We start from the raw sequence: 26,844 nt of genomic DNA on the forward strand, positions 1-26,844 counted from the left end.
CGTGGTTTTTTTGTGGGCGTTTTGACTTATTCCTTTTCCCCCGTTATTTGCTCTCTCGCTCAACAGCAGCCGCGCACTCCCCGTTTTCTTTTTTTCCAGTGGCGAGAATTATGCTGAGCGCAGCGAGAAAATAATGAAGGCAACTGCAAACCAATAAGGAACTCGCAATACGTGGTGCTTACAAATAACTATTTTATGTTCAAAGACCACAGGCTGTGTGTGTGTGAGTGTGAGAGAGGAGCAAGAGAGAGACAGAGCAGTGTAGAACAAGAAGAGGCGAGATGAGAAAGTGAATGGATGAGAAGGAGCAGGGGGGGGGGGGGGGGGGGGGGGGGGAGAAGAGAGGTTTTTTCTTCCTTTTGGACAAATCAGTCTCTGAGGGTTGTGTTGCCCAAAAGCTGTCGAAGTAACACAAACTAATCCCTCAATCTAGGACTGGAGTGCAACGGGTGATTTGTAAATGCTGCCCTTTACAAATCGGTCTCAACCTTTTTTTATTTTGGACTTAATAGTGACAATTTATTTTCTCCCCCCCCCTCCCCTCTTGCAGCTCTTCTTTGTTTTGGCCCTCCTGATGCCTGGCTGCATGGATCGGGTTGATGTCACTGCACCCTTAACCGTACTTAACCCATACTGCTTCTTCTCCTCTGTTCCAGTTCATTAAAGTTCCCCCCTCCTCCTCTACCTCTCTCTCTCTCTCTCTCTCTCTCTCTCTCTCTCTCTCTCTCTCTGTCTCTCTCTCTCTCTCTCTCTGTCTCTCTCTCTCTCTCTCTCTCTCTCTCTCTCTCTCTCTCTCTCTCTCTCTCTCTCTCTCTCTCTCTCTCTCTCTCTGCCTCTCTTTTCCCTCAGAGGTTGTGGTGAGATGCAGCGAAAGAGGGGGATTAGTGTCTGCTTGGTTCATTTCAATGCCTCCAAAGAATCAGAGACTAATCCCGGCCTCAGCTGCCTGGATGCTTGTGCTCAGTTTGCAGTCGGAGGCTGTGGCGGCGGTCGGGGTGCGAGTGCAACCACAGAGATGCCACGAGGAAAAAAAAGAAAAAAGCTGCCAAATAAGAGGCTTTGTCTTCACACAGCTCAAATTCCTCCTCAATCCAGGTGTCCGTGCTGCCTTATTTATTTCCGTGGGTTTAAACCTGCCTGACATTTGGAAAGTCAACCCCCTTTTAAAAGAGGTGAAACACTCTCAAATATTTAAGTGATAAAATGTGATATTTGCACTTTGCTGAAAAACCTCAGGGTGGATTTCACAACCGCGAGACAATGTTTATCGTTTTAGGTTGAGACTTAAAAAAACTAATTTGATCCTATGAACCAGAAGCTACTTTACACGACAGCCAGTGGCCGCATGCATCATGTTTTCAGTCCGTTCTATTGTTTTGAACACGATATGTCAGGAACGCTTTCAGGGAATTTCCTTACAATTTAGCAGAAACTTTCCGTTGGATGCAAGGATGAACTGATTGGATTTTGGTGGTTGAAGGTCAAAGGTCAAGGTCTCTGTGACCTTACAACACACGTTTTGGGTCTTGTGAACACAACAGCTCAGAAACACCCTGAGGGACTTTCTTCAAATTTGTTATAAATGTTCATTTGGACTAAAGTTTGAACTGATCAGATTTTAGTTGTCAAAGGTCAAGGCCACAGTGAGCTTATGTTCCTGTGAATGTAACACATGAAGAACACCCCTAAGACATCTGGCACAAACATTCACTTGGACTCAAGGATGACCTGATTAGAATTTGAGGTCAAAGGTCAAGATGCTACTTTACAAATCCATGAGTTATCTTAACGCCTCAAGAGAATCCTTTCAAACTTGGCAAAAATATGTCTGACTTCACAGGAAGAGACAATGTTGTCCAGAATGTGAACTAAAGTCAGCAAACATTAAGAGGAGCAGGAGGAAGCGGGGGGGGGGCTGCCTCTCAGGAGAAAGGGACCAACCTAGTGGAGCAAGTCTTTATTATCCAAAGACGTCCTCATGTCTCAGGTGCAGCCAGCCGCCAACCCTGGCACTTGCTTAGAGAAATAACAGGCGGACCAAAGGAAGGCAGAAGGACGGAGCTAGCTGTCACATGTAGCTCTCGTGGTATCCATGTGGATCATTTAGAATTTATTATCTCAGGTTTTGTGTTTTGCTTTACATTTCTGCCACGACCTGAATCCTGTGCAGGTGACAAAGAGGAGAAGAAATAATTCTTAATATAGGAAGCAACTTTAATAACGTCCTTATTGTAACCCAAAACATACCTGAACCACAGACTGTACATAAAGATGGACGCCATGAGAGCCCCCAAAAAGTGAAGCCAAATCATCTTGATTGCCCCCTGGTGGCTGGCTGCAGTAGAAGTCATAAACCTTGCCTCCTCCCTCACAGACAACATATCTGGTGCCGGAGAAATGTCATCGCCGAACGTCTCAAAACCTGGACAAATAAAACTACAACTTCCTGTATGGCTACACCACCAGAAGTCTCACTGCTTTGAGGATTGCAGAGATGTATAATATAATCACGGTGAGAGTCACGGTGCCTTTTCCAGCCCTGCTCGGTTCAGTGGTCGGCAGAGAGACGGGAGCAGCAGTTTGCCACGCAGACGGAGGCTGAGAGACACACGCCTGCACTGCAACCCTTTCTCTAGACATTAGGAGGAGCTGTATGTGTGAGTGCACATGTCAGAAGCAGTTGAACCGGACATTAAACTGACTTTATCCCGCCAGCTCCCAGGTACAGAGTCTGCATTACGTCCGACTGAGCAGATGTGCAAAGAGATAAAGGGGCCGAAAACCGTCTGACTCTACATTACATCGACGCCGGCAAATACAGCGAGAGGATGTCCTCAGTGTCTCTCACCGTACATACTAGGGTTTGGACATTGTTTTAAATTGCTGTTGACATTGGACATGACGTTCACACGCTCTCGAAACCTCGTTGCTCTCTTTGCGACATCTGTAAAGTCTGCTCTCCGGACCTCTGCTCAGCAGTTAATGCCGATACCGATTAATGTCACATTTTTTTGTGTGTCGGCGAGGAGACAAGCCACAGTGTTCTGATATGTGCCCGACCGGCAACATCCACTGTGATGCATAGAGACTGAGGCTGCAAAGGCAGCTGTTGACAACACTTGTTAGTAAGACAGATACACTGTGGGTTTCAGTCTCTTCAGGGAAACTGCTAATAGTAATAAAAGCATGAAATAATGCCAGACTTAGCCTTAAAGGTCGTACATTTAAGCTTGCCTGATAGTACCCTGGTTTTCCCTGTGTAGTCATTTGTCAGTACGGTTCGCTGTGTGCACGTGGGAGGATGATTCTCTGTACTTGTGGGTCTGCACATGACTGCGTGTATGTGTTTGTTGCTGCGCCGGCTCTGCTCATTCGTTGGCCTGGTTGGGTTAAGTGGATGATTGTGTGGAGAGATTGGGAGGGAGCGCTCGAATTCCCCAAACACGCCGCTTGTTCCGCCCGTTTGTTTATTTATTTCTTCATTCCACCTCTTAAGTCGGAGTTTATTTCTTTACAGAGGACTTGTGACTCCCCCCGGCACAGGAGACTCACAGACAGACACACAAACAGACACACGAGCACACACATTTATACAGTCTGTGCAGGGTGGGAATATTCCCCCTTTATTCCATCCTGCTGTATAAAAGGTAGAAGGTACATAGAGTGAATATTAAGCTGGACGACATGTCTCCTATTCCCACTCTCCAGAAATGAAACCAAAATATATTGAATATGAACTCTGCCATCCTGCAAGACAATGGTAATATATAGTGAGTCGGCCATTTTGTAGCGGTGTCTGAATGTTAAGTGAAGTTTTTTTATACCCTTTATAGTGGACTCAGTGTTTTTTCCCACAATGCATCGTGCAAAGTGATAATCCTGCGACAATGACGTCATTACCAGTGCAGAGAGAATATATTCATAGACATCAGGCCAATTTAAACCTCCCTAAACACATGCAACCCCCCCACGCATCCCCTCCACTCCCCCAGCTCTGTCACCCACAACGGTTAGTAAGTGCTCATACTGCAGCCAGCCACCAGGGGGCAATCAAGACGAGAACTGGAACAGCAGCACACCTCCGATTCTGAAACGCCCGACATGTTATCTAAAATCCTGGCGGGGGATCTGACGGGATCTCTGATTAAAAATTAGCTGGTGCAGTTTTTCCTCCTCTAACACACGAGTCTGGGCGGCAGTCGGGGCACTGAGGGCTGCTGACCAGGCCATTACTCACTGGCTGCTCTGTGACTGGACTGGGACTTTGTTTAATGGGGAATCTGTTGCCAATTTCAAACCATCTATCTCTGCGCCTGCTGTGCCTTTTTTTTACTGCTCTGGAAATAAATAACGCTCGAACCCGCGGGCTGAATTCAGGTATGGCAACAATGTCTGTTTCTGTTCTGTTTTCAACTTCTTCCAGGGAGAAAATGTGGAAAATGCCGGATAATATGGAACTTAAAGGTGATCAACACACTTAAAGGGATAGTTCACAGAAAAATGAAAATTCACTAATTATCTATACTGTGTTTGAGTCCTAAAAACACTTCAGGAGTTTCAGGGGTAAACAACGTTGCAGCCAAATATAATACAATTGAAGTAAGTGGGGACTCCTTCTTCAAACGTAAACAAAACAACAGAAAAAAGACAGAAAATGCCTCCACACTGATCCTCTGGTGTCCGTAAGCCCGGACATTTAAATTCGATTTAAAACAACATATTTTACACCATGTTTTTAGCCTAAATATCCTCTGATAGCTTCAGCACGGAGCCGCGTTCCCGTTTGCACGCACCCTCCGGGCGAGAGCTTGTGCGTGAGGATAACGTCTCGGGCATTTGGCGAACTATCCCTTTAAAGCTCGCCTCGTTCCCGTTAGCTTTACAGTCAGCGAAGCTCGAAGGCTCTTGTCTGTCCAACTGCTCCTCATTCCGCAATCAGCCCGAGCGTGTGCAGCTTTCAGTCACTCGCTTGCCAGATTGTCCGCGCTTCCCCTTTGTGAGTTAGCGGTCCAGCCAGTTCCTGCCTGCCTGCGTGTTATCTGTTACCTGCATGTTTGGACCACCTGTCTGCCCTTTGACTGTCTGCCGCCTGCAGTGGCTCCTTCTGCTCGGCCGTGTGGACTCTGTCTGGTCAAGTATTCAGCCTGCTGGGGTCCGTGTCCACACAAATCAACCTGTTTACATATTACGGTGCATAAAGCTACTTGGTGCGAAAAAGTTTAAAGTTTACTTCTCAGAAATGTACGTTGGGTTTTACTTTTTTGGCCACGTGAGGGAATCGGAAAACAAGCTGAATCGAGTTGTTATGGCGAACCAAACAGTTGCCTATTCACACATCACCCGGCAGATAAATCAATGTCTGTCTGACCACTTGAAAAGTAACCTTCCTTTTTAAGACTGATATCTTATCCAGCAACTCCTGAGAAGAATATCTGGTTCTTCGGCTGCTTTATTCTGTAACTTTCTATGTCAGTTGGGCGCCGACCTGGTGGTGCAGCCTTCAGTGAGATTAATACAGTTTTTTGGGTTGAAAGCAGCTTCCTGCTGCAGCCGAAAAACAACAGATCAGAAGGTTTCAGAGTTTCAAATGTACTTGGGATTTAAAGGTGAGGACATTGGGACCTTTGCTGCTGTTTCAATTTTTCTTTATCTGCCTAAAAGTGCAATGTCAAAAAACCTCTATAGACATATTGATTGACACAGTTTAGTATCGGACCATTTTAAAAAACCTTTTCTGTGTTTATATGTGTCTCTTCCTGTGTGTGTGTGTGTAACTACTACGCAGGAGGACGTTCTGTCAGAAAGGACAAAAACATGGAATATTGCAAACAGATTTATTTTATTCCCATGTCAATTAAAACATTTTGTAAATAAAACACATTATAAAACATTACTTGAATAGGCTCCATTCAATATATCTTTAATTAAAACCACTTTTCTTGATGCCTGCACAGACCTTCATCCTAATACATTTAGCTCTTGTGTGGCTGATTGTGTTCTAAACCAATTAAGATGTCGTACACCTTCGCAGGCAAGGTCACAGCGTGTGAATGTGCTTTGGAGAAATCCAGATATCTGAATCAGTTTGCGGCTTTAGTAGCTAAATTACAAAATGGAGATTCTTAGTGAGGGATTTAATAAAGCCAGCAACAAAACAAACTAGTAGCCAGTAATTTGATTGTTGTTTCATTCATATGAGGCATCACTGAGGCATCGCTGTCCTCTGAGGTTGGCTGATTATCAGAGGGTTCCTTTCACTCCTCTAGCTTTATACACACACACTGTCTGTTTCCTCAGAGACGTAAAATAGGCCATTTTTATAAATGTTTAGTTCGGCATTTCAAGCAAATGTATTTCTTTCTTGCATAAAAACACAATTTGAGTCAGTCTTTAAATTATGGAGCCATAAGAGCAGAAAATGATAAAGAGCAACTCTGTAGTGTAATCAGGTTTTTATCCGGTGACTTTCTGTGGTCCTTTCTCTCCCGCTCCTCTTCCATCCTCCTCGCTGCAAACCCTCTGATCGTGTTTAATTCCCCACCTGTTCTCCCTAGATTAACGTCTCCTCGTGTAATCCCATTAAGTGCCCCGTGTTTCCGCCTGGTGCTCATTACTCCTCCACCGCACCACCAGGAGTCTGGAATTGACTCAGGCCTGACATCCAACGGCGCATGGGGCCACGCTCGGGTTTCCTCCCCCGGCAGTCAGCACTCTGTGACCCCAGCTGCCCTCTAAACAGAACTCTGCGTGGCTCTGTCTGAAAGTTTTAAATCACGTCCCGGCAGAGACTGAGGACTTTAAGAGCCCTGAATTTGTCCATTTACCAACGAGTAAACAAACCGCTCAGCTGGCATTACCTGGCATTTGAGAAGTTAACACGTTAAGCTTTGATGGAGATCTTGAAGATAAGAATTTAAGCCATTTCCTGAGGTGGAGAAGTTTGGTGTTTTGGTGACTTGCCGCTCAACCTGGTGAAGCATTAGTGTCACTTTGCATAATCTGCCGTCCACACGCCAAGAGCAGGTCAAGTGCTCAGGGCAAATTCTTCTCCACTTGCTCCCACGATCCAGAAACGAAGCCGAAATACCCGGGATACTCTGCCGTCTCACGACAATGACGTCATTTGGAGCCAGAGTCTGCGCCGTAGCGATCTGGGGACGGAGCCACTGGAACAAGGTCCTGCCTGAGTCACGCTCAGCTGTCAATCATGACATTTCACCACAATTTATAGTGTCAAATAACCAAACCAGACTATGTCGTCCATCTTTAAATATGTGTCTGTGTGTTCCAGAGTATTTTGGTGGATTTATTTGGACGTAGAAAAACCTAAAATCATCAGCTCCTCTTCTAAACCAGGACAGTGAATCGAGAGGTGATCTGTATCAAACCCTTTCCTTTACTGTGTCTGTGCAGCCGTCTGAAAGCAGCAGGGATCTGTTCCCTCTGCACTCACAGAAACCTCCCTTCTTATTCGCACATTAAACTTGTTGTTTTCGTTATATTTTCTAGTTTCCACTCTAAGTCAAGAGGCCGGATACCGACACTGAAACTATTACAAACACAAACTTATAACATATCGTAGATCAATCAACACGTCTCTCTCTCCGTCTCTAAATCCCTCAGGACCATCTGTTCCTTCCCTGCTCCTCCAGTGGCTCCGTCCAAAACACAGCGCAACCGGTGCTGCGGTCAGTCAATGGCAATCGCCGGGTTTTAAGGAATGTGGCCAAAGTAGCAGATGGAGCTCTCCGCATTTTTAATTGCGATACAGGAAGACTTATTTATTTGTAGACACCTTAAGGTCACAATACGGAGATGAAGCCAGCAACTATTTCTACACCAGATTGTCAGCAAATTCATTTTCACGTAAAACTGAATCAAACATTAAAATATATAACAGAGTGAATAATTCTACCTTCGCTGCAGAGACCAGGTTTTGTTGGATACAAGCAAATTAAGGCAACACAACTAACCACCTCATTTTATGGAGGTAAAGAGACAGGAGCTAAAACCAAGAGTTTCAGACAGAGGCTGAAAAGAGGAGCTGCAGCGATGGACACACATGGAAAGTGATGTATGTTTTGAACATTGGAGCGTGGAAACATTTTCAAGTCATATGCCAAACTAAAATTAAGAACATGCAAAGGAGAAATATGAATATGAGCCCATGGGCGTTCAGATCGACGGAAGTGGACGCGAAAATGACAGCTACCTCGGTCTGAGACTAGTAAAGACACTTAATTCCATGATGAAGATATTTCCCCTCGTCTTGATCATATGTTTTTTCCTCAGTCCATCGCTCAAAGTCCTTGATTCATTTAAAAAAATGTAAATCACCTCTGTTGCACCGGGAGAACTAATCGCTGGGCCTTTGCTTATTAAATCAAAAAGATAATCAACTAAAATTTGCTTTCAGGAGGTGATGACAAAGGTGATAAATTGCCGTCATAAACTAGTTTAGCGGCGGCGGCGGCGGCGGCGGCTGCTGATGGTGGTGACCACACAGCCGGGGGGGAGAGGTAGCTTTCAAACAGTTCCTTAACAGGAAAGATTGGAGTGTGAAGCCTCCTCCACAACTTCAATAAACTCCACATCATGTAACACAATAAGCAGTTATCAGCTTGTTTTCTCAACCACTCTCTCTAATGGCCGACTGTCGACTCCTGTTATCTGGTCCATATATCTGTCTATCTGTGGCTGGTGTCCCCCCCCCCCACACCACCACCACCACCACCACAGTGTTGAGTAAGACTTTAATGTGGACACACCGAGATGTGTGACACAAACTTATCTCTGGGATTTATGGGAGTGTACGATTTAGATGCTATCACCGCTCTGGGTTTGCACTTGGCCGGGTCGTGCAGGAATCTTGTGCCGGCTCAATATTATCAGCCCGGTAAAATGTTTACCCCCTTAACACAATACATTCTCTGTTTTATTTGATATTCCCCGTGTGTCCCGGCTGCTGTTGTGGCTTCTCATCTGATTGTGATGGATAAAAAGCTCTGTGAAATAAAGTTAGCGCCGTGGCCTGCAGTTTGAGTACGCTGGCCTCCAGACTGATCGGTGTGCGGCATCACGCGGACTCGAGAATCCTGGGAAAACGAGTCTCCTCTGCACCAAAGTGTGATGTATGAGCAGCACGGGGACCAGTGAGAAGTTCATAAAACCTGACAAAACGTCTCCTCTGATCCGTCCGAGGTTGGCAGACAGTCAGAGAAATGCACCGTCGGGGGTCAGTCGCTCCACCTGAAGCACTTCTGCTGACTTGGGTCTTGTTGTGTGTTTATCAGAAGTGAGCAGATTCTGTCCTCCCTTCTTTGGATGTTTCCTTTTTTTCTAATGGGAAGCTGCAGAAACAAATCCGTGCTGCAGATCCAGTAACTAACTCCCGCTGTCTTCAAAGTCCAGGCCTTAGGAGGACTGGTTTCTCCCAAGCATCATTAATCTTACTTTTCCTCGGCCTGTCCTCCTACCACCTCCTTTTCTCCCACGGTGGTCTCCCCTGGGTCCCCACTTTACCTCCCTGGCTCCTTCTGCTTCCATAAAGTGCACATACACATGCATACATCCAATACTATACCTTATGTATTTCTCTGCCTCACACACACACACACACACACAAACATGCTTACTTTGGTCATTTGTGGGGATGATACCTAGACTTCTAATCATTTCCAGGAAACTCTAACCCCAAACCCATAAATTATCTTTTTCAAAAATGCGGATAACAACTGAACTTGAGTTTGAAATGTGTCCACAAAGGAGGTTTGGTACACACACACACACACACACACACACACACACACACACACACACACACACACACACACACACACACACACACACACACACACACACACACACATAGGTTTCCACTTCCATTCTTTCTGTACAATCTAACTAAAACCTTTCTGAGAACCTTAACTACGACCAACTCAGGCCTAACCTCCACCTAACCACACTTCACTTCTCACCCCAAACCTCAACCAGGAGCTGAGAAATTGCATTTTACACTCACAGTCACACACACAGAGCAGTAGATGAGTAGCCTGAGTCCTGAGAGACGGCAGATCAGACGGGAGCTCGGACAAATGAGGATTCCCATGGACACAGACTGTGAAGAAGAACAGTAGGAAGGGAGCACGAGTGATGACTCGGCATTTCAGCTCAACTAAAAGAACCCTATTCCCTTAAGATACATTTATACTTTCTTTTTTTTGCCCAAACCAGGACATTCGTATATTGTACAGATGTTGGATGAGTCTTGTGTACAATTTTTATATTATATTGAAACTGGAGAACCTCGTCTGTGTAGGTCTGGTCTCATAATAAGAGTTGTCTCTTCTTTTTTCTTTAGAAAAAGGGAACAAATCTTTCCTGTACTTCAAGTTGCCAGAACTAAACAATAAAAATCTTATGTAATCACACTTTAGTTGGACATTGTTAAAGGAAACAAATTAAATATGTTTACAGTGATTTTTCTGTATATTTGTCTTCACGTGACTCGATTACAAATCTTAATCATCAAGTATTATAGTCAAAGTATTAAAGTATCAGTAGTTTTAAGAGATGGAGTTGAATATTCTACGTGCACGACCTTTATGTTATTTCCCACGTCAGCTCTGTGAAACATCTGTAAACACACTTCCTCCTCCTCCCCCCCCCCCCCCCCACAGCGTCTAAAGAAAAAACAACCTACATCAAATGTCAAATCTTACATAACTGGGCCATTCACACTGGTCTATGTGTTTTATTACAGCTGATGAATGGAGGTGAAGCCTCTTGGTTTCATCGGGTCGCGAGTCTCGCCCTTGCATTCGCACACAGAGCGATGTTAAAGCTTTCACTGGATTAAGTACAGCGAACACCGATATGCATGTCGACAGGCGGCAGACGTTTGGCTCTTCACCGAGAATATACATAGAACGTCTCCTTTCATGTCGTGAACACCGCGGAATGAGACTTTTTTTATGACAGCGAGAGCAAGTGTGCCGTCTTTCAAGGGTGTCAGATTAAGTGTTCGGTCAAAGGACTGAGTGAGTGGAGAACATGCACACTGGAGCAGGAAAAGGGCATAAAGAGACTCGAGATGACAAAACCATACAATTAAATGTGAAGCATCGGAACTAGATGGAAATATAATGTACTATAATCCACTGTGTGCTAGTGCAGCGCTGTGTGAGCAGCAGGTGGTGGAGGGGATGCGAGGAACAGTTTACGCAACTTCCGTCTCTCCTCAAGTGCTGCAGAGAAGCAAGAACCCAGTTTGTTCTGTGTGTTGGTGTCACTGGTTCTGACTCTACTAGCTCTGCTGCGTCTTACTGCACACATTAAAAAACACAAGCTTCCTTCCCTCTGAGAATTCAAACCCAGTCCGTGGTTCTCCTGCAGTCCACAACCATCTCCTCGGCCCTGGTGTGTGTGTAGGTGGGAGTGAGAAGCACCAGGTTGTGGTCTGATCTGCTGAAGGGGGGGGGGATTTTCTTTCAGTGCATTCAGGCTACATCCACAATGTTTTGGTTTTACCACTGTTGCTATGTTCACGCCGGCTGTCCAAACCTTTTTTGACCTCCTAAAACTGAGGAGACAGGAATGGGGGCATTTGGAAATGAAACTTCCTGATTGCTTGACTTCACCACCAGCGGTGGAGCTCAAACTTTGTGAAAACCTACAGCTCCACCGCGTCACGGTCCAGGAAAACAAATCCCTCGTCTCACTTCTCACCGCTGCTGCTTCTCGTTCGCAGTATTTTCTGTATCCAAGCAACCGACTGCAAGGTAGATGATTTGCTTCCTGTTTCCACCAGCACGCACATACCCAGAGTACGTGAGGGATCCTATGATATACGTTATGTATACAGCATCAATGGAACACATGAACTTCGGCATTACACCGACTGCAGTCGCCCCTGTCATCCTCTCACTGCCCCCCCGTCTGCAGTCTTTTGTCAGCCCATACACTTTGACAGCCGGTGATGCCGGAGCTGGAATCTGGAAAATGTTCCTGCAGCCATTAGTAAGTAAAACACATGATTCTCATGAATAGACACTGTTGCTCCAACGGCACCACGTGGTTGCGAGTGCACGATATAGATGAACTGAAAATACCTTTTTGTGTTATTTCCTTGGCAACTGTTTCCTTTAAAGGCCAAATAAGATCACAATGAATGTAAATGAATGCTTCTCACAATCCTAGAGGAGAAAACCCCGATTGAACACACCAGAGGCGTCGCCTGTGAGTGAGAGGAATGTGAGAATTACCTACACCTGTTTGTATCTCTACTGTATATCAGATTTTATCACTGCACATTCTGTCTTCCGTTGAGACGCACCATAAATTTGAAGGGGAAATTGGTGGCACTGCGCAATTACCTTTTTATAGGTTTTAAAATGTGTCGGAAAATTTGTGGTAGAACAAGAAGTCGTATAGTGAAAGATTCCACTGTTGACTTTAGTCGATACTGCAGATCAGCCTGTTCCCTTTTTTTTTTTTGTATTAATAATCCTTTTGTAGGTGTTCTCATATCAAAGGTACAGTCGTTACAGGCAGTGAATTTATATTAGTACCATATAAAATCAGATTAGGGGTTTATTGCATTATTTCTTCTCATCCATATGGACGTTTTTGTTCACCATCATGCCCCTTTTTTAAAAGAACATTATGAAAATCACGCTATGACTCCTTAAAAATGTGTCACAATCAAAACCCCTTTTATAATTGTGCAGAATCCTGTTCCCTGTTACTGGATTGGGGCATTGATTGGACTTTATTTTGGGTCGTAACTCCCCCTGCTAATTATCTCAATGATTTACGTGGCCTGGAGTCATGTTACCAATAACACACGCACACCAGCCCCTGCGCTCTGAAACATTTGGGTTGTTTTTTTATTTCAGGGCCACTTCTAAGGCTAATTGATGCATGCATCCATGCGCTGTTTGGTTTGCTGAGAAATGAGCTTTAATGGTCTCCTCAGGGCAAAGACAGTTAGAGCAGCACAATCAGTGTAATTATTGAAGGAAGTGAAGGTCAGGCTGCTGAATAGGTATCACGTGTGTGTAAGGTGGTGGAAGTGATGCTGACACGGAGAGAATACTGTGAAAAACAAGCAATACGATGTCATGCAGATGATTAGCATACGATATAGTATATGTAATTCTTTTTTCCTTATTGTAATGATATTTTTCATGTGTATTTCATGTTTATTATTTATTTTTCTCAGGTAAAATGACTGTTATTCCAGGCCCGAACAGGAATGTACAGTACAATGTGTTAAGTATCTGAATTATTTGTTGTTTTTCTGTGATCAATCAACCAATCAACTAACCAACCAACCAACCAACAATCAATCAATCAAAATGTTCAGGACATTTTAGTACATTTCAATAAAATTACTAACAACCATTGATGGTTAAAACAAACTAAACAGGAAAGAAAAAACAAACAGATGAAAAGCACAAAAGATGAAATGTAAAAAAAATGTGAATCAATAAAAATAATAAAAACGTTTTATTTATTTTAACATGTTCCGCAGTATTACAGCAGCATCCACTCGTTTGATTAATTCGTCTACTTTCAGTTTTCTTTGTAAGATGCACACTTGATTTGTTGCTTCCATCAGCTCTCCCATTATAAGGGGGCAGTGGAGGGGGGTCGATCATTAAAAATCCATTGTTGGAGAGAACGAGCGACTTCAAAAGCTTGGAAAAGACTGCCGGCCTCTCTCCCAATGAGCGCAATTAACGCTCCCAGTGGCGCCTAATAATAACGTGCTGGTGTGCAGCAAACGAGAGCGAGAGGAGGATACAGACAGAAGCTGATCTTCAGCGTGAGACCAGAGAGAGAAAAGGCGCTTTATGGATTCCGCCCCTAATTGACTGGCTTATTATGAGTAATTCACAGCAGCCTTTGGGGAAACATCGTCCTGTGGAGCTTCAGCGAGACGAGAGCCTGATTGCCCGAGAGGACGGGAACCGCAGGCGTCTTCTGGGTCCAAACTACTGCATTGTCTCCAGCGCGCAGTTGTGTTGTTTGTGTTTCAGATTAAAATGGGAATGAATGAGCTCTGTAGGTAACACAATACTTTATCAGGAAAATCATTGAGTTTGTCTTGTAGGCATGTTGAACAGTCGGAATTATCCCCGGAAACATTAAAGTGAAAGTTTTATTGTAAACAACACGGAGCGTTTACCTTCACCGATGCTGATTGGCCACTTTATCACCAGATTGGATATAGATGGCATGGAGATCCAATACACACATACGAGATAAAAATACATTTTCACAGATATTAGTACTCTGCATGTGAATCATTTTTTTCCATTAAGATCTCTGCATTATTTCTTGAGATTCCTGGACTCGAATCTGCTCCAAACGTTTCCCGAAAATCGGTTGTGTAATTTTTGCGTTATCCTACAAACACACAGACAAACGCCGTTAAAAACACAAACCTCCTCAGCAAAAGGAGACCAAAGAAAAACCCACAATGTTTAAAAAGAGAAGTTCAATAGATTCACTGACAACACAGCTTCCGTACAACCAGAATAACTGAGCACCGGCACTCATGCAATCTATCAGTAATATTACTATGAGTCATGATAGACCCTCGGCAGTAGGTGCAGCATTTCTTCTCCAGCCGAGTGTCGGCAGTGAACTGAGTGTCCAAGTGTCGGCTCACACTTTATCATGCTAATGTTCATACGTATGCGACTCAAATGAAGTGAGTGCAAGAGCTTTCACACTGTAATCAACTGTGATGATTCAGTTTTCAAAACCACGAGATGTATAAATCCAAAGAGAGCGAACAGAGGAAGGTATGAATACGGCTTTCGAATATTTTTCAATATGTAGTTTTAGTTTTTAAACACATGGGAGGATTTATGTTGTTTCGACATTTGTCTCGATGGGATTTGCATTTCTCTCAGTCACTCAAACACTATTTGGATCAGACAAAGCAGATTTCTCCATATCTGTCTGCTAACCTACACAATTTAAAGATGAGTACATGTGACGTATTATTCACACACAAATAACTAACTGTCCCTATTTTTTAAATACTGGATCTGCTTCGGTTGAAAAACAAATTTTCAAAAGTCTTTTTCTTGTTAATTTGATGCTCTACTGAACAGATGCACATGAATGTTTGTTATGTTTTCCGGGGCATCAAACTCTCCAAGTGTTAGAAATGTGAACTTTAATCTGGTTCTCGGGACATTTCCCTGATTCCTTGTGTGTTTGGGTGTTTTGTCTCGTCCCCGTCTCGACGTCTCTTCTCTGTGAGTGTTTGCTGCCGGCTGCGGATTTCACCTCTGAACACGTGTCGTCCTGCCAACACTCCTCCGCGTGCACCTGTTACGCTTCACTTAATCTCCACCTGACTGCAGTGTTTAACGAGCGGCTCCATCACCGCTGCTCTGCCAGAATGTGCTCCTCAAACCTGGCGTCTGTTTGTTTGTCTGTTTTCGGTATCAGCGCTGCACAACACCTATATTGTGCGGATTACAACGAAGCGTAAAGGAAAGGATGTGGTAAAGGTCAGAAAAGAAAACTTTAAACATTTCTTTTATTTTTTGCCATTTTTTTTACCAATTTCCCAGGAAACCATTCATGGATCTTGATGAAAGAAATCTTATATATATTTAAGAAACAAATATAAATATGTGGAATTTGGTGCAGTTTCACACAAGTGTTTGTACAGCCCATTAAATATTGTTATTTAAAGTCTACATGTGTTGTGTGATGTCGATCTGCTCATTGAATCCTCCTGTTTACTGGCTGTCATACATAGATGTTCACTATATGGCTAAGTTTAAAAAGTTGCTCTTACTAACACCCATAAACTCTGCCCCTGGTAGAAGGCGGTGGCAGGGGATTGTGAGATGTCTGATCTATAAATTAGTGGGACCCAGGTCGTGATGTATCGGGATGTGTAGGTGAATAAAATAACATGTTTATGTGTTGTGTACGTGATAACTCGTGCCGGTGGGACCGGTTGGCAGAGCAGCAAAACACAACTTAATTGGCTGAATTTACAAGGTGCTTTTACGAGGTTCACTGCAGGCAGGAAGGGAATCTCTTAAAAAAGTAAATAGCACCTGAGGCTTAACCGCAGGGGTGAGTGGAATAATTGGTAGATAGTGACACGTTCGCTAAAGCAACCGTGTTAGTATCCTCCCAGCAGCCGGGAACTACAAGGGGTGGATGACACAAAATGGAAGCAGGCGTTTCAGACAGTCGAAGCAGCCCCCGCCTGCCTGCCGCCCCCGCCCTTTGCCGTCGTCTGTGAAAACGCTCGTATCGGTGTCTTCAGAAACTATTTGGCTGACAGTGAAACGTCTGACAGAGTGCCGCTCAAAAGAAGGAATTGACTCTGTCATGTTCCTCGCTGTCATCCATTATTTAACCCCCGTGTTTACTCCTCGCCTCAGGGGCAAAGCTTTCCATGCTTTTAATAACCTTTGTGCCGGCGCTCCAGGTCTCACCGTTGTTTTGTGTTTCGTGCAACAGTGGAACGATGGCGGGGATGAATAAATGACGAGCGCTCGCTGCTCGCTGCTCGCTGCTCGCTGCTCGCTGCTCGTCTCCTTCCTATCCCCGTTCCTCCAGCTGGAGCGTCCTCACCTCGCGACACCACGTCTCATCCTGAGCGAGCGGCAGCCAGGTGAACGTATGGAACAACAGATCTCAGACACGTCTTGATTGCACAACGCTCAGGGTGAGGACCGGGTTAAGGAATAAAGACATAGAGCTCAGAGGAAGAGGTGGATGGAAGTGAGGGGGAGGAAGGGCAAAGTAAGAGAAATCCCAGCATTCCTGTCTGCTTATCTTTCTCTCTTTTCTATTCCTGTCTTCTCTCTGTCTCTCTCCTGAGGAACAGGAAAGCTCTGGTCATAATCTGTGCACCTGGAAGATCCATTACTGCACATAACCTTGATAGAGGTCATCTGCTTGTACAGCCATTAGCTCTGTTCCCTGTCAGCTGATACTGGATCACCAGTACAGAACAGCCACTGCATGTGCTTTGTCATTCGATATCCGATGTTGGACCACCTGCCGCTTAGCCCCTGTTTACATAACGTGGGTATTAAACCCTTTTAGCTTCTCGTAGTTTTGTCTGCGGTGAAGTTGGCACAGGTGGGACAGGAATGGGTATAAACGGTGCTTTAAGTATGAGGTCAGCACATTGTGATGCTCTGCCTCACCTGGGTAGTTCCTATCACAATGGTGTATCCTAAATATTTAATTTTCCCAGCTAATTAGTTTTTAATTAGTTATTTGTAGTTTCTATGCTGGTGTTGAGTGTCTTGATCAAATTCTCTGGCGTCTCTGTTTAGTTCAGATCAATGGCAAATGTAACCAAGCGGATCGTGTTGGAGTTGGAGCTGATTGAAGTTGAAGAGGAATAACTTTTTCTTGAAGAACTGCAACAAAGAAAAGAAAAGAAAGACGTCTTCAGTGTTCCTTCCTTCAACTCAATTCAAAAATGGCGGCGAGTCTGTGGCTCTAACCTCCGAGGACAACTCCCCGGACTCCGAATGGTTTTCGTGTCCAAGATGTTTTGACATTATTTCTGTGCAGTGGGAGGAAGAGGAGTCCATCTTCATGTTCAGTCTGTGATCAGGATATATGCATGTCCAAGGTTTTAATAAAGTAATCCCAATGATTTCAAATGTGATCTACAGTTCACTTCTTTTAGTCCTAAAACAGGAACCTACTCCTGTGCCCCACCTCAGGTCTGGAGAGCAGCATGCAGCTCCGGGCCTCCTGCTGCTGCTGCTGCTGATGTTCATGGACGACTGGGTGAACAGGCAGAACAGGAACAAGGCTTCCCATGGTGTGGAGGCCTGTGCCGGCTGCACTGATGCTCACTGAAGCCAGCAGGTTAAACAAAGTCACCCCGAGCTCATGCCTTGTTTTTTTCGCTCTATCTGCAACAACATTTTTCAGTTTTCGGCTTCAGGTTGTGAACCATAAAATAAAGTTTCAAAATGAGTCGACAACAACAAACTACAAAGTCACTGAGAACTCATATCGCTGCCAGGGCCCGTCAGACACCTTACATTCAGTAAAGCTGCAGGAATCTGGACCCACTCATAGATATCAGTCTCCTAAATATGTTTTCATTACGATACCATGAATTATTCCCTGGGAAAATAGGGACATTGTCAAAAAAACGTCTCGCGATGTTACAGGAAATGATAAAAGAATTCCCGAATCCGTATCTTGGTTCACATCCACGCCAAAATGTAATGCATCCTCTCTTGGCCCACGTCCCATCCCCACACCAAGTTTGAAGAAAATCGGTTCAGTACTTTTTAAACAATCCTGCTGACGGAAAAACAGCAATGAAGACATGACCTCCTTGGCAGAGGCGATAAACCAATCGTCAGAGGATGTTTAGGATGCAAGAGAGAGCTTATGAAATATATATAAAATGTACACTAGTAAAGGAAAGTAAAGTTAAACACACAATAAGTGATGACTCAGTGAAAAAATCGACCCCTGAAGCACAGTGAGGTTGCAAATTACTCCGTCATGTTTGACAAGCAGCAGCAAAGTCGTGGAGTCAGAAGAGGAGTCGGAGAGGAGAGGTTGAAGCCGTCAGAATAATTTATATTCACGCACAGAGGTGGAGGTGACGGTCACTGGCACAGAGGCACAGACACGTGGCCCAGAGAGAAGGCACCTGTGACACATCAGGTGAAATTTGTCACGAAGACACAGAGAAAGAACAGATTAAAAAAGATTTCTCAGACAAAATGAAGGTTAGATTCCAGGAATTCTAATAAGTTTTTCCTCCAAAAAACGGTTCCATAAAATCCTCGAATAGGTTTGTCACTAGCATGAAATTATGATATTATCCAAAATGGTTTTTTTTACTGTCTCGAACGACATATGACGAAGGGAAAAACACCAGTTAGCCAGTCGGCGACATCTCCCATGATTCAACGCTGCTTCACGACATCCTCAGACGATTGAGAGACCCCTGGTGGCCAAAGTTAACTGTTTTACGTTTTAATAACACATTATGGCTCATTATTCCCATGCACAGATATAAGTAGTTACACCTGCAAGCCAGAAGACGTCCACAGGTGGATGAAGTCAACAGTGCCCTGCATTGAAAACATCTAATTAACGATAACCTTCTGCATAATGTCTTCACTGAGGGGCAGGACGACATGTTAATGAAGAAGATCATTATGCGCCATTAATAAAAGCATTTTGTTTCACTTATGCAAAAAGAAAAAACCTGTAAAAACAAAGATGAGGTTTGCTCGAGGGCGAAAACGTAGAGAATGTGGGGCAATGGGATATTATCCAACCCCCCCCCCCCTCCTCCCTCCTGTTCTTCAGCTTCACACTATTACTTCTGAATATCTTCTTCTTCCTAGTGTCGTATTTTTCACAAACTCAAAAATATGAATTGAGCTCGAATATTACAGATAAACAGAATCTTTTGTAAACACCCCCCAATCCTCAATCTTTTTATTCCTTATTTATTTTTTTGATGTTTTAGCCTGAATTGTAATACTAATAGAGGGGCCGTGACCGAAGATATTAAAGTGGAAGGTTATCGTTCCGTGTGCTTTACGAGGGAAATTACGTTTCTTTGTAAGTTCGGCAGAAACTTCCACAGTTCCTCCGAATCCATTTACCTTGAGGGTGGTGCAAGGCTGCCAACGCTTTGACTTCAGCTCCACTCAAAAGTGCACGTTGCTCCACACAGTGGGATTTAAAGTTGAACACCGCGTTGACACTGAGCTACACCCCCTCTATACACCCCCCATCAATGGATCAAATAACCAGCTGATTATATCATTGTGAAAAGAATCACTAGTTGCGTCGTTGGATGCTCAATAGAGCCCAACCTCCAGTAACTAACGTTAAAATCCTGCTCTTACTTTAATGCATGAATGATAATGATCTCATTATATAACACAGCCTTTAATAGAATAAAACCAAAGGGGACGTGTTCCTGCATTGATTACTTTAACTTGAATCACTTTTATTATCCTTACATATCTTTACTTCACATTTTCATGGCAGAACGTGAAGCAAAGTATTATTTATAGTGTGATGTTAGTACTTTGCACTTCCTCCATCGTGTTAAATCTCACATCACTTTATGCCAATTACAGTAATTCAGAGAAACCATGATATGATCTGAGACAGTTATACTTTTATCAGCAGCAAGGATTTCGAGTGACGAGGGACACAGAAGAAAGGAAAAGAGAAAGAATGATACGCAGACTTATTTCATATTGCTTGATGGAACATAATTCAGTTAAATCTACACTTTGCTCCCTATTATTTTAAGCATAAAATGAACTGATTACCTATTTGAAGTCCCACTTTCAGGGGAGAGGAGTAATATATATTCAGAAAAACACTCAGAAGTCTAATCAGTGCAACCTCTGTCCAACTAATTCCACTGTTTTGACGTCCACGCCACGTGTTTGCCTTGATTGGGCCTGAGACACACGGAGAGAAGTGTCAAAGACAAAAGTCAGGGGGGGGAACTTCAAGAATAGCAGGAGGTTAGGCAGTGAGTTCGACAGTTTGGAGCGTGTGCTGCCGGGAGACAGTAAATCAGATTGGAGGAATATTTTTATTCCTGAGGAGCAGGGGGGGGGGGGGGTGAGAAGAGGTGAGCCACTGTCAGAGACCCCTCTGTATCCCAGCTGTCACAGACACCGGCAGCAGTGATTAATGAGACGGGGGTTTGCAAAAGTGCTTCAGAAGGGAGAATGTGTTTGTGTACGGTGTGAGGGAGAGTATGGGCAGCGTGTTAGGTGGTGAAACACATAGTTAAAGGGGCTATAAATTAATATTTTAGATAATCGGTAATGGATTCCATGTGAACGTGTGTCAGCAGCTTTCCAAGGGACTTTGGGGGCCCAAGGGAAAGAGGGGCCTGGGGGGGGGGTCTGCATTGAAACACATGATACCAAACCAAATCGCTTTTATTTTCAAATAATTCTTTAAGGAGCAATTTTATAACCAAAGTGGATACTGTGCACACTGTGGACTGTGTATGATCCAGAAATGAAGCCAAAATATTGGAGCCACGGTATCAAGGTCCCGCTGAAACATGAGCTCAACATGTCGTGATGTTTCACCCCCAATTTTATCATCACATAATTAATTAAAATCAATTTATTTGACTTGTGGCCTAATCCGATTCTTAGTCTGGTCCTTGTTCCATCCACTAACATGGAGGAGGCGGGGTTATCAGTAAAGTTTCATAGTAAAACCTCCACCACCATCATACACACATATTCATATCTTCTTTTAGGGAGTTTGTGACCAAGGTGTCGTTGTTTTCTCCTGAACTGTCGATCATAGAATTTAAGTGGGTTCCCACACTGGTGGGCTCCCTTGAGGGCAATGGCCTGTGTTGTCCACCCTGTTGCTGAGCCCCTGCTGCTGTTATCACCTGACTGCGTGAGTTTTACGCAGCTCAACACATTAGTTTAGCATCTTCCAGCTCTTCCAGAGAAAGAGATTTTAATAGATAGAGTTGAAAGTTAATGTTTGACATGTATATGACAGAAATATCCCTCCTCATACTAACACTGCGGTTGATTAGGAGAAAACAAGACATTAACTTTAACTCATTAACTCTATATTTAAACATTTCCCTTAATGCCTCTTATTACTGTTTTGCCTTGGTGCCTGGTAACCACATGCTGTGTGTAATGAGCTGCATGGCTCAAACACGCAAAGCTGTGATTATCTACAATTTCACTTTCATAGATCTTGATTCTAGAATATTTTCAGTCCGAGCCTCCGTGTTATTTATCAAATGTCTTGTAGTGTAAGCAGCTACATTATCTACTTAGCCAATGTTTCCATTCACGTTCTCCGCTCCCCCGCTGCTTCTGTTGATGTTTGTGTCTTCAGACGATGACGGACTTGACGTCTCAGCGATTTGCTGTCGCACACGTTGTTAAAAGTATGAAAGTCACGGCCCTGTTCAATCCTAAAGTTGGGGGACGCATCCATCCGTCCAGTTTCTTTCACTAATTCATGATCAGGTTGCAGAGGCAGCTACAGCTTCCATCTCCTCCTGGGATGTCCCGAGGCTTCCCCAGGCCACGTGGGAGATGTAGTCCCTGCAGCGAGTTCTGTACCTCGGGGTCTCCTCCAAGTTGGTTATGGCTGAAAAAAAGCTCCAATAGAAGGCTCCAAATCCTGATATGATGCTTCCTCTATTCCTGAAGTTGGGTGCAGACAAGTTCTATAATCACCTGTTTCCTGTCATTTAAACAAACGGCAAAGAATAATGTAGTTTCACATGTGACGGAGCTGGAAACACGCTGCTAATCGCACCTACGCTGTCATTGATTCAACATTAAATGAACATAATCAGAGATTCAGATGTGATGTCTCCAACCCTTTTATTATAATTAACGTTAAAAACAATAAAGGATGGAATGTGGAGAACACAAGGGAATAAAAGATTTTAAAAAATGTAAATTAAAAGAATAATGAATTGACCTTGCAAAAGAAATGAATTGGAACTGAGTTCATGAATGAGTTCCCTCCACTGTCGGGTACAGAAGCACTTGTGGTTGATGAATAGCGACGGCTATGAGCCCAAACTTTGTTTTCAGGAGCTGCTAAGTGCACATCTAAAAAATACTTGTTATAAAAACAGAAGTCTGACTGACAGTTTTTTGGCCAATTCTCCGTCTGTCTCTGCTGCTTCTTATTCCACTTCTCATAAATCATCTCGTCTTTTTCTTTCTCTTTCTTCGGTCCTGGAAAGAAACCAAATACATTTACTCGATTATTGTATTATTGTAAATTTTCTGTACTTTTACTTCATGCCACTTTATATTTCCAGTCCACACACAGAGGTAAATGTTTTACGTTCTACCTCCACTACATTTATTTGACAGTGTAAGTTACTTTTAAGGTGATTTTACTCACACTGGATAAAATGAGAAGCTGTTTAAACACAACACATTGTAAAAGATGTAAGTGTTTTCCAATCGGATTCTGACACCTCACAGAAGCAGTGTGAAGTCGGTGTCACACTTCAGATGACTAACGGATGTTTAAAGCTGAGTGAGAGTGATTTTTTACCTCTAAACATTAAAAATTGTGTTCAAATGATCCAATATCTCACCTCAAATCCAACAAATTGCAGAGAGTTTAATCTCATTCACAGATTTATATGAAACTGTACAGTTCAAGCTGGCTCTGCCTGCAGCTACAGTAACCTCTTACACACCAATGATAGTGTATTTATCATACTTGTTTCATATGTTATGATGCATCATTCAAAGGGATGAAAGTTTTACTTTAAAGGAGATATATATATGCTTTTTTTTCTGTTTTTCTTTCATCTAGTGTGTTGTAAAGGTTTTTTGTGAATGTAAATTCGCTGCAAAGTTGAAGCCTTGTCAGGAGTCCGGCCGACGCTTTGCACATTTGCATAATTCACGCCTAGCGTCTAAGTCGGGCAAGAGGAGGAAAGAAAAGGAAGAGTGTTGTCCTAAATATCTATCTATCTATCTATCTATCTATCTATCTATCTATCTATCTATCTATCTATCTATCTATCTATCTATCTATCTATCTATCTATCTATCTATCTATCCTTTTATCTATCTATCTATCCTTCTATCTATCTATCTATCCTTTTATCTATCTATCTATCCTTCTATCTATCTATCTATCCTTCTATCTATCCTTCTATCCTTTTATCTATCTATTTATCCTTCTATCTATCTATCTATCTATCTATCTATCTATCTATCTATCTATCCTTTTATCTATCTATCTATCCTTCTATCCTTCTATCTATCCTTCTATCCTTTTATCTATCTATCTATCCTTCTATCTATCTATCTATCCTTTTATCTATCTATCTATCCTTCTATCCTTCTATCCTTCTATCTATATATCTATCTATCTATCTATCTATCTATCTATCTATCTATCTATCTATCTATCTATCTATCTATCTATCTATCTATCTATCTATCTATCTATCTATCTATCTATCTATCTGTCTATCTATCCATCCCACCTAGCCCCCTGCTGTGCCTCAGTCTATTGAATCCGACCTCTCCACTGACACAGCAGCAGAATCCACACAAAGAGTCGTGGCAACAAAGCACAGGGTCATCTGGCAGGAAAGAGCCTCGTGCCACAAAACAACACAAATTATATTTATTATTTTTTAATTGCAGTATCTGTACTTCTTCTACATTGAAGGATCTGAATGGTTCCTCCGCCGGTGCCCTTCTCTCCCTTTTTGCCCAATTCCCTTATTCTTCACTCTCCATCTCGTCCCTCGTCTCCATTGTTACCTTTATCTCCCCTCGCGCTCTGTCTGTTATATTCTTCACTCAGAGACTACATCCGTGATGCAGATAAACGTAATGGTCCACTGGCTTGGAGCCCCTCTGAAGCTGAAGCTTGGCAGACACTCCTCATACTGTATAAACCCCCCCCCCCCCCCACGCAGCTGGAAGATGCTTATTCACAGAGGAATGGCCACCGTCCACTGCGGCCCTGAGAGTTTGAGTGACAGCTGTGGACCTGTAGGTTTCACTCTGATGCAGGAGACTCGGACCCTCGGTGTCCAAAACGCACAGAGGAAAGGGTGTTTTAGGAGAAGGTTAGGATCAGGAGAAGGAAGTTCACTTCTCTTCCATTTCCGAGGCACAAACATCAATATCTCAGACAGCAACAGGATGGGTTTTAGAGTTTTATATTTAACGTGTGTGTTGAATTTCAGATTGTGTGCAAGGCAATAAAAAAAATCCCCCTAAAGAATAATGTCAGCGAAAATGATTTTTCCTCTTCCTCGTACCTTGTGTGAGTTTTTTTTTGGGGGGGGGGGTGGGGTTGGGATTAATTATATAATTTTATTTCTAAAGACTTGACGAGCAGCAGCAGCAGTACGTCACCTTTATGGACTTTTCATGGAGCGAGTGGGAGTAGTTCACATTGATCTTTAGCAACCGATCTGTGGTGGGTGTGCGATGATAGCTGGCACCACACTTTGTCTTCGTCTGTGACCGCCATGGCAAAAGAGTGGGAGGCACATTGGATCCACTTGATGTCCCTTTATTGACCTTTAGTCTGTCGATGGAAATGCTCCTTGTTGCTTAATGCACCTTGGCTGGGTTTAAATGCACCTTTTATAATGTCAGCTTCTCAGGGTTCTTCTTCAGGCCCTAAGAATAGATATCGTGTCCTTTTGCCTCCGCAGCAATGTACGTGTTCAGTGTGAAGTGATCGGCAGGAAGAAAGGGAAGGCGATGAAATGTGAAAGCGAAAATGATTCATTCAGAGCTTCTGAGCTTTAACTAAATGTACATCTCACTAACTGAAATTCCATCTCCTCTAACCTCCTCTTAGTCATAAAAATACAGAGACACACTTTCACCTGTGTGTGCACCAGTGCTCCCAGTCGCTCCACCAGTCTGTAGACCTCTCTGTTAACTAACCCACAGTAGATATGTGCACTTGTTGAAGCAGGATAATCACTGTTGGTGTTGAAAGGCCCAGATCACCTGGTGTCAGGGGTTACAGGGCCGTTCGTAAACCTCCCGCGGAATCATTGGGGCCCCCCCAGTTGATAATCAAACATATTTAGTATTGAAGATTCACAGCTGTGTGAATAATAATTCAAAATACCTGGAGAAACCATGGACTGTATATAAAGACAGCTCTGGATTGACTGGCTACATTAAAGATCATGAACCCCGCCTCCTCCATGTTAACACACCCACCCATGAGCCGGGAAAACACGCTAACCACTGCACCACCACACCACCCACATTCTCCTCACGCATACTGCTATAAAATATGAGAGAGCCTTAATCATACGAGGATGTGAGTGTGAATGTTTGTTTGTCTCTATGTCTCGGCGCTGCGATACGCTAGCGTCGTTGAACCCCTGTTTCTGCCCATTGTCAGTTTGCAGTTTGGCGTGTACATGGTCTTTTATGCATCTGAACCCTTGTGGACGCTGTGGTTCTGGTCCGGTGCTCACAGGCGCTTCTCTTTCTGGTGTTCACTGAGTCCTCACCGTTTCACATGATGTGCATGTGATGTCCTCCACCTCCCCGCTCGTCCTCCCGATCTGCACCAGCGGCGACGTGACGGTGTTGTGTTGCGGTTTGTGTCTCCGTTCTGAGCCGTTTCACGTTGTGTTCTGCATCTTTGCGCAGCGTGATCACGTCCAGCGTTGATCGTTTATGACAAAACCAAGCTTCTGAAATCGTCCTCATTTCGACGAGCTTCGTTTGGATTGAACCGAATGACACTCACGCTAAACAGATGGCAAACTGAGAAGTTTTTGGAAACAGAAATAAAAGCATATTTATTAAAAAAAACATTCAATTTGAGCCGTATGCTGCTGTGGCCCCCGTGAGTCCCCTCCTCCCCCGCCTCCCCTTTCATCACGCTCACCCAATAGTTATCACTTAGACGGATTTATTTCTGTCGCCATGCCCAGTAAATACAACAACAAAAGCACAAAGTGGCTATGTTCCAGTAAATAAAATGTCTCACTGATAGGAGGGAGGGAATCAATTGCTGTTAGTTTTACTGTCCGTGGCCAACGTGGAGAGTCTGTGACAGCGGCCGTGGAGGAGCTATCAGGGAATGCTTCAGATCAATAGCATCGGGATTCAGGCGAGCACAGCAGTGACAGAGCGAAGATGGAATGGGGGGCGAGTGTGTTTGTGCATGTGTGTGTGTTTGTGTTTGTGTGTCCAAAAAACACTGAGGGACGAGGCGTGGCATTGTAACCATCACTTAACAGCCCCATCCTCCTGCCTAAAGATGCTCATGAATGTCTGATTCTGTTCTTATCTA

This window comes from Hippoglossus hippoglossus, chromosome 19 (genome assembly GCF_009819705.1).
Source record: "Hippoglossus hippoglossus isolate fHipHip1 chromosome 19, fHipHip1.pri, whole genome shotgun sequence".
Taxonomy (NCBI): domain Eukaryota; kingdom Metazoa; phylum Chordata; class Actinopteri; order Pleuronectiformes; family Pleuronectidae; genus Hippoglossus; species Hippoglossus hippoglossus.